Raw genomic sequence first — 9,293 nt, 5'->3', positions numbered from 1 at the left:
CATTCCCACTGAAGACCCAGAGAAAGCAAGGCCGACAGCCCAGCCCGGGCCCCGGCTCAGCCCGGCAGCCAGTGGCCCCGGCATCCCTCTGCATCATGGGCTCAGCAGCCCACGCTGGCCGTTGGCATTAGCACAGGAAGTGCCCCCTCACACCAAGCCCAGCCTGCAGAGAGTGGGTCCTCTATGAGGGAAGTGGCAGAGAGAAATGTTGTGTGTCAGGGAAGGAAAAGAGGGATGAAAGAAATGTGCTCTTCAACTAAAGGCAATTGTCAGCAGCCGCCTACAACCAGTCCCTGGGCCTGGTGAGCATGCGTGCTGCTGTCTTGATAGAGCCAACAAGGTCCGAATGCACCTCACCTGTCCTCTCACCAGATTTAAATAGAATAAATAAATCTTAGTGAGTGGTTGTTTTGCCCCCCTGGGTTTCTATGAATAAACTATCTTCTAGGACTGGGGTAATCAACCTTTTTATACCTACCACCCACTTTTGTATCTCTGTTAGTCAAGGGTCCCCAAACTACGGCCTGGGCCACATGCGGCCCCCTGAGGTCATTTATCCGGCCCCACCGCACTTCCGGAAGGGGCAACTCTTTCATTGGTGGTCAGTGAGAGGAGCAAAGTTCTCACTGAAATACTGGTCAGTTTGTTGATTTAAATTTATTTGTTCTTTATTTTAAATATTGTATTTGTTCCCATTTTGTTTTGTTTTTTACTTTAAAATAAGATATGTGCAGTGTGCATAGGGATTTGTTCATAGTTATTTTTTATAGTCCGGCTCTCCAACGGTCTGAGGTACAGTGAACTGGCCCCCTGTGTAAAAAGTTTGGGGACCCTTGCTGTTAGTAGTAAAATTTTCTAACTGCCCACCGGTTCCACAGTTATGATGATTTATAAAGTAGGGAAGTAACTTTACTTTATAAAATTTATAAAGCAGAGTTACAGCAAGTTAAAGCATATCATAATAATTACTTACCAAGTACTTTACGTCGGATTTTTGCTAAGTTTGGCAGAATAAATCTTTATAAAACAACTTACTATAGTTAAATCTATCTTTCTATTTATACTTTGCTCTGCTACTGCCCACCATGAAAGCTGGAACGCCCACTAGTGGGCGGTAGGGACCAGGTTCACTATCACAGCTCTGGGATCATTTGTGGAGTGACATTCCCTTTCCCCAGCCCGCTTTTCAATGTGCTGGGGAAGGTTTTCAAACTCCTAATTCCATCTCAGACTTTGTTTCTGGGGGAACCAAGTCTGATGCACTTCTTTTTCTTTTCTCTTTTTTCTAATTTTTAAAATTGAATTTATTGAGGTGACATTGCTTAATAAAATTATATAAGTTTCAGGTGTACCGTTCTATAATACATCATTTATATATTGTGTTCACCACCTCAAATATGCATCCTTTTTTTTTTTTTTTTTTTTTTTTTTTGTATTTTTCTGAAGTTAGAAGCAGGGAGGCAGACAGACTCTTGCATACACTAGATCAAGATCCACCCAGCATGCCCACCAGGGGGCAGTGCTCGGCCTTTCTGGGGTGTTGCTCCACTGCAACCAGAGCCATTCCAGTGTCTGAGGCTGAGGCCAGGGAGCCGTCCTCAGCGCCCAGGCCAACTTTGCTCCAAGGGAGCCTTGGCTGTGGGAGGGGAAGAGAGAGACAGAGAGGAAGGAGAGGGGGAGGGGTGGAGAAGCAGATGGATGCTTCTCCTGTGTGTCCTGTCCAGGAATCAAACCCAGGACTTCCATACACTGGGCTGATGCTCTACCTCTGAAACAACCAGCCAGGACCAAATATGCATCCTTTTAAAGAAGAGATTTTCAACATTTTTCACCTCATGGCACACATAAACTAATTACTAAAATTCTGTGGCACACCAAAAAATATATTTTTTGCCAACCTGACAAAATAATAGCTATAATTTTGATTGAATTATAAAAAAATCAAAACAGTGATTACCTACCCTTTTTGCTCCAAAATGACTTTTTAGAAAATCAGGTGCTTGTACTTGTATGCAAGGATTTCTGGTAACAAGAATTAACCAATCAAACACAACCTTATTATGCAACATGACCAATAAGATGCAACTCTATTACATGACCTACGTATTTATGGTTCAAGGCAGGGCATTCACACTGGATGGCTATTGTATTAACTGTTGTTGTTTTTTTATTTGACAATTTAAGGAAAAAGAGATCAGTGCTTCTGACTAAATAGACCAGTAGTGAATGTTTTAAAAATTCTTGTGGCACACCAGTTGAAAATTTCTTTTTTCAAATATAATGTTTGATGAATTAAAGGTATGGACTCATCTAGCTATTAATGACCTTGAACATATTTTAACGTGCTAATTAGCCAATTATATACTTTCTCCTATGATGTACTTATTAAAAATTTTCTGCTATTTATTATTAAATGGTTTGGCTTCTTATTCATGAGCTGTATGAGTTGTTATATATTTTGATCATGAATATTTTCAGATATATGTATCACAAATATCTTCCCCTATGAATGACTTGAATTTTCATTTTCTTAATAGTTGTTTGAGAAGCAGTAAATTTTAACTTTGATAAAGTCAAATTTAATAATTTTTAAAATTTATGCTGAATACTTTTACTACCTTGTCTAAAAAAAGGTTGCTTACTCCAAAACCACAATAAAATTTCTTCTGTGTTTACTTTCAGAAATTTGATAATTTTAGGTATTACATTTAGATATATAAAACATTTTATGTTAACTTCTGTGTTTGGTGTGAAGCAAAGATCAAGATTCATTTTACTCTATATGGACATTCAGTTATTTCACCACCATTTATTAAAGATTACCTTTTTCCCATGAAACTATCTTGGCACCTTAGTAGAATATCTATGGACCATATATGTGTGTTTGGAAGGTTAAGAATTCAGGCCCTGGGAACCCTGGCAGGCTCCTTCAGTGTTTGCCATGGTCAATGGTCAAAATCTCCGACCATGTCTTCAGGTTGCTGCTGATTGGGGATATGGGGGTTGCAAGACTTGTTATATCATTCACTTTGCAGAGGAAAACTTCAACAATATTTATATCTCCACCCTCGAAATTGATTTCAAGATGCACACTGTATATAGAGAGGTGAAGGAGATCAAGCTGCAAATCTGGGACACAGCTGGCCAAGAAAGATTCAAGACAATAATTACTGCCTCTAACAGTGGAGTCATGGCTCACTTAGCAGTGGGAAGCCTAAACAAGGGAGTATGGTCCAAGGCTCCATTGGAACTATGCCATCCTCCAGGGCATTATTCCAGTATACACCATCACAGATGAAAAATCCCTTGAGAATATTCAGAACTGGGTGGACAACATCAAAAAGAATGCCTCAGCTGGGGTGAAGCGCCTCCTGCTGGGGAACAAGTATGAGGTGGAGGCCAAGAGGAAGATACAGAAGGAGGAAGCGATGTAAGTGGGCTCAGGAGCACAGAATCCGATTTTTGAGACTAGTGCCAAATCCAGGATGAATGTGGATGAAACTTTGAGTTCCATGGTACTCAAAGTCAGGAGGCCAGAGATTAGGAATCGGCAGCAAGCCCTACAGCGCTAACCAGAGGCAGATTTAACATGGGCGCACCGGGCGCGCGCCCTGGGCCCCGACTTCTGAAGGGCCCCGCAAAACCTCAACCTGACACTTTTTTTTAATAAATAAATTTTTATTAATTTTAATGGGGTGACATCAATAAAGCAGGGTACATATATTCAAAGAAAACATGTCCAGGTTATCTTGTCATTCAATTCTGTTGCATACCCATCACCCAAGACACTTTTTTCTAATGACACCAAGTTTGGTTTCATATGTGCAATTTTAACATTAATAGTACATAATATTTTTCATTTATTTAAAAAAAATGGTTAACGTGTATTTTTATTTTCCCTGTCTCTCTCTCTTTTTTTTAAGTGGTCCAATATTTTCTTCTGCACCCGGGCCTCAACCGACCTTAATCTGCCTCTGGTGCTAATCTGAAAACTTGTGACAAAAAGAGCACAAACAAGTGCTCCCCGGGCTGAGAACCCTTTTCTGCTCTCCACCCTAAGCCTGGAGGTCGAAGGTGGGGGAAACTGGGTCAAGGGGCTGGATGGGGAGATATAGCAGTAAGGCTGGTGAAGTAAAGATGGGTAGATGGTGAAAGAATGGGGAGAAACTGGGGGAAAAATGAGAGAAGGAAAGAGGAAAAGAAGAAAAGTAGGGAGAATAAAGAGGGAAGATGCAAGAAGGAGAAGAATTGAAGAAATTAAAAAAGGTAAGAAAGAGGCAGGAAGAGAGGGAAGAGAAAAGGAAGAAGAGATGGCCCAGAGCCTCAGATGTTCCCTGGGTTTCCGAGGCAAACAGAAATGTAAATAAGTAATTGATTTTTCTTGCTACTGCATCAGGTATTAGGGTCCTGTGAAAAGCTAGCTCAGCACCATCCTCTGAAAGTTTGGTCCTACCCTGTCAGTGTGCATGGTTGATCTCCGTGTATAAAAGCACATGTCCTTATTTTGCGCAACTGTCATCGTCGGAATTGCTCTCTGCACATAAACCTACTCCTATGTCTAAGGTGGCTGGGCTGCCTGAACTTGGCCTGGTTTCTGTGATGCCAAGACCAGTGCCACAGCTTTCTCCTTTCTCCAGCTGTTTAATTGATGAGGAAAACAGCAAGGAGCAGAGCATCTCTGAACTTGAAGGTGAGAATACACTCTTTCCATTATGGGTTTAGAGCAGGCATCAGAAACCTATGGCTTGCGAGCCAGATGTGGCTCTTTTGATGGCTGCATCTGGCTCACAGACAAATCTTTAATAAAAATAATAATGTTAAAAATATAAAACATTCTCATGTATTACAATCCATTCATTTCCAACCGCTCATGTTCATGGTTGCGGGTAGCTGGAGCCAATCACAGCTGTCTTCTGGGACGACACCAAATTTTTATTGGATAATGTGTAACATACACGGGTCATTGTATGGCTCTCATGGAATTACATTTTAAAATATATAGCATTCATGGCTCTCTCAGCCAAAAAGGTTCCAGACCTCTGGTTTAGAGGATCGTTGTGGGCAAAGCTCTTTCAAGGAGATTGCAGGACTTTTCTTTTTTTTTTAAATTTTATTTTTTTTTTATTTATTTATTTTTAAGAAGAATTCTCTTCGGCCTCCCCAGGGAAGTGACAGCCTTGGCCTCCGGGAAATAATGGGACTTCGTATTGGTATACAGTGATTTCTGTAAGCATCTTTGATTTTGCCAGCATTTTCTTTTCTTTTTTTTTTTTTTTTTGTATTTTTCTGAAGCTGGAAATGGGGAGAGACAGTCAGACAGACTCCCGCATGCGCCCGACCGGGATCCACCCGGCACGCCCACCAGGGGTGATGCTCTGCCCACCAGGGGGCGATGCTCTGCCCCTCCTGGGCGTCGCTCAGTTGCGACCAGAGCCACTCTAGCGCCTGGGGCAGAGGCCAAGGAGCCATCCCCAGCGCCTGGGCCATCTTTGCTCCAATGGAGCCTTGGCTGCAGGAGGGGAAGAGAGAGACAGAGAGGAAGGAGAGGGGGAGGGGTGGAGAAGCAGATGGGTGCTTCTCCTGTGTGCCCTGGCTGGGAATCAAACCCAGGACCTCTGCACGCCAGGCCGATGCTCTACCACTGAGCCAACCGGCCAGGGCCTGCCAGCATTTTCTGTAGGCAGCTGGTAGGCATTGTTATCTGCTTTTACAGATGAAGAAAATAAGACACAGAACAGGTTCATTTATCCATAAATATTTATTGAGTATTTACTATGTGCAAAGCACAGTGGTCAAGTTAACAGAACCTTTGGGTGGTACTTACAAGATGGACAAACACATTTTAATAGAAACATCCCCTAATTACTGAATAAAAAGAAGCAAAAGCATTGGTACACAAAAGAACCACCACCAGCTAAAAGCACAGGCTTGATATACAACCCTGTTAGTATAATACCTCCCTTTTCCTATTACACAACATTTTTTAAAACAGCAAAATTACCTCACAGACTTAACCTTTTATCAAGATAATGAAAATGTCAGATTTGGTTCAGATAAAATACTGTTAGAATTTTTTTTATTCATGGATATGATATTCAAGGCATTTAAGAAACCCCCAAACCTTCAGTACAGGAGTTGATGCACAGCTCTGGAATTAGCAGCAAAGTATTTTGTGCTTCTGGTTCTGTTGGTAAAAGACAACACTCAGAAAAAACTCTAAAAGTGGTAGGAAAAGAACTTGGAAATTAAATAATAAATATGGACAATAATTTGATAAGTGTATTAAGTATCCAAGCTTCAATAGGATAATGTCCTTACCTGTGGTTTATGTGCGAGCTCTGTAGTCAATTGCTCAGCTAGTTTATTTTGCTCAAGATGAGGAAAGACTTACATTTTGTAAATTCCAGAAAGACTGATTGACATTTTCATCGTACCTCAAAGCAGGTATTTTTAAAATTCAGTTTCAGCATAGAGATGCTACTTAGTTGCTTGATATGGTTATTAGAAGTGGGATGTGACAAGATCTCACAGCTTGTCATGAGTCAAGATGGGATTGGGTAAGGAGTAACAGAATACTAGATTTCAGCCAAAACTTTTATTTTAGCTAAAAAAAGAAATACTGGAGTAAACCCCACACCCTACTTTTTGTAACATACAACTATTGACACAGATAAACAAATAATTTAAAGAAAAAATAGGCATAAGCAAAATTAAAGCTCAGCCCTCACCAAAAAATACATAAGTAAATGAATAATTCACTATCTGGAATTAGACTCTGAGTTTAAATCCTGCCCGAACCCTACAAAAGGTAGCCTTGAGCAACTACGGTAAGCTCCATACCACTCATCTTATTCCAGACAGAACAAAGGGGAAGAGCTGAGGTCAAGAAACCTTAGTAACATGACTTGCTCAAGTTTACACAGGAAGGTTAAATGCAAAGCTGGAATTTGAAAGCAAATCATTTGTCCACCTGTTCATAATTTATTGAACTCTAGCACAGTGACTTTCTTACTTTTTCCAGCTTTATTAAGATATAATTCACATATAATGTTGTGTGAGTTTAAGGTGCAAAACAGTGTTGACTTGTTACACATATTGCAAAATAGTAACCACCATAGCATTAGCTAATACCTGCATCATGTCTCATAATTACCGTGTATATGTGCCTGTGTATGTGTATGAGTGTGTCGTGAGAAAATTTAAGTCTAGTCTCTTAGCAGTTTTCAAGAATATAATGCAGTATTCTGGCATTTTCCCTTTAAATTTTACAAAGGACTTTTTTCTAGGAAATCAAAATGCTGAGTTGTATTCTCATAGTTTATAATAAATTTCACATAGTTTATACATTTCACATAGTTTATAACATGAGTATATATGGTGTAAAATAAATTTCACATAGTTTATAAAATGAGTATATATTATGTGAAATAAAATTATACTATAAGCAAATTTGGTTTGAAAAAAACTATTTAAGAGACCATAGCATAAACTTTGTTTCATTTGAATAATTCACTTCTCTTTGAAGTGTGTGAATCCAAAAATTTAAACATTATGCCAAAACATTTTGAAAACTTCCCTTTTTCTTTTTTTTTTTTTTTTTTTTATAATTTTATTTTTTTAATGGGGTGACATCAATAAATCAGGATACATATATTCAAAGATAACAAGTCCAGGTTATCTTGTCGTTCAATTATGTTGCATACCCACCACCCAAAGTCAGATTGTCCTCTGTCACCTTCTATCTTGTTTTCTTTGTGCCCCTCCCCACCCCCTATCCGTCTCCCATTCCCCCCTCCCCCCCGTAACCACCACACTCTTGTCAATGTCTCTTAGTTTCAGTATTATGTCCCACCTATGTATGGAATAATACAGTTCCTGTTTTTTTCTGATTTACTTATTTTGCTTCGTATCATGTTATCAAGATCCCACCATTTTGCTGTAAATGTTCCGATGTCATCATTTCTTATGGCTGAGTAGTATTCCATAGTGTATATGTGCCACATCTTCTTTATCCAGTCATCTATTGATGGGCTTTTTGGTTGTTTCCATGTCTTGGCCACTGTGAACAATGCTGCAATAAACATGGGGCTGCATGTGTCTTTACGTATCAATGTTTCTGAGTTTTGGGGATATATACCCAGTAGAGGGATTGCTGGGTCATAAGGTAGTTCTATTTTCAGTTTTTTGAGGAACCACCATACTTTCTTCCATAATGGTTGTACTACTTTACATTCCCACCAACAGTGTATGAGGGTTCCTTTTTCTCCACAGCCTCTCCAACATTTGATATTACCTGACTTGCTAATAACAGCTAATCGAACAGGTGTGAGGTGGTATCTCATTGCCGTTTTGATTTGCATTTCTCTAATAGCTAAAGAAGATGAGCATCTTTTCATATATCTGTTGGCCATTTGTATTTCTTCCTGGGAGAAGTGTCTATTCATATCCTCTTCCCATTTTTTTATTGGATTGTTTGTTTGTTTGTTGTTGAGTTTTATGAGGTCTTTGTATATTTTGGATATTAGGCCCTTATCTGAGCTGTTGTTTGAAAATATCATTTCCCATTTAGTTGGCTTTCTGTTTATTTTGTTATCAGTTTCTCTTGCTGAGCAAAAACTTCTTAGTCTGATGTAGTCCCATTCATTAATTTTTGCCTTCACTTCTCTTGCCATTGGAGTCAAATTCATAAAATGCTCTTTAAAACCCAGGTCCATGAGTTGAGTACCTATGTCTTCTTCTATGTACTTAATTGTTTCAGGTCTTATGTTTAGATCTTTGATCCATTGTGAGTTAATTTTAGTACAGGGAGAGAGACTGTAGTCCAGTTTCATTCTTTTGCATGTGGCTTTCCAGTTTTCCCAGCACCATTTATTGAAGAGGCTTTCTTTTCTCCATTGTGTGTTGTTGGCCCCTTTATCAAAAATTATTTGACTATATATATGTGGTTTTATTTCTGGACTTTCTATTCTGTTCCATTGGTCTGAGTGTCTATTTTTCTGCCAATACCATGCTGTTTTGATTGTCGTGGCCCTATAATAGAGTTTGAAGTCAGGTATTGTTATGCCCCCAGCTTCATTCTTTTTCTTTAGGATTGCTTTGGCTATTCGGGGTTTTTTATAGTTCCATATAAATCTGATGATTTTTTGCTCTATTTCTTTAAAAAATGTCATTGGAAGGAAAACTTCCCTTTTTCAAAGATAAAGTATGAGAAAACATTGCCTCCCTTAACAAAACAAAATACAGAGCCTCTGTAGCCAGAGATTAAGGATGAAAGTGTGAAGAAGTAGTTTTCT

General features: G+C 39.3%; 1 pseudogene; it reads left to right on the top strand.

Moving 5' to 3' along the window:
* The first annotated feature begins 2,948 nt into the window (after positions 1-2,948).
* Positions 2,949-4,033, top strand: LOC136306398 (ras-related protein Rab-13-like; annotated as a pseudogene).
* The last annotated feature ends 5,260 nt before the right edge of the window (positions 4,034-9,293 follow it).

Source organism: Saccopteryx bilineata, chromosome 5 (assembly GCF_036850765.1).
Source record: "Saccopteryx bilineata isolate mSacBil1 chromosome 5, mSacBil1_pri_phased_curated, whole genome shotgun sequence".
NCBI lineage: Eukaryota > Metazoa > Chordata > Mammalia > Chiroptera > Emballonuridae > Saccopteryx > Saccopteryx bilineata.
Note: the sequence above shows the minus strand (reverse complement) of the source record. Positions and strands in the feature narration are given on the sequence as shown.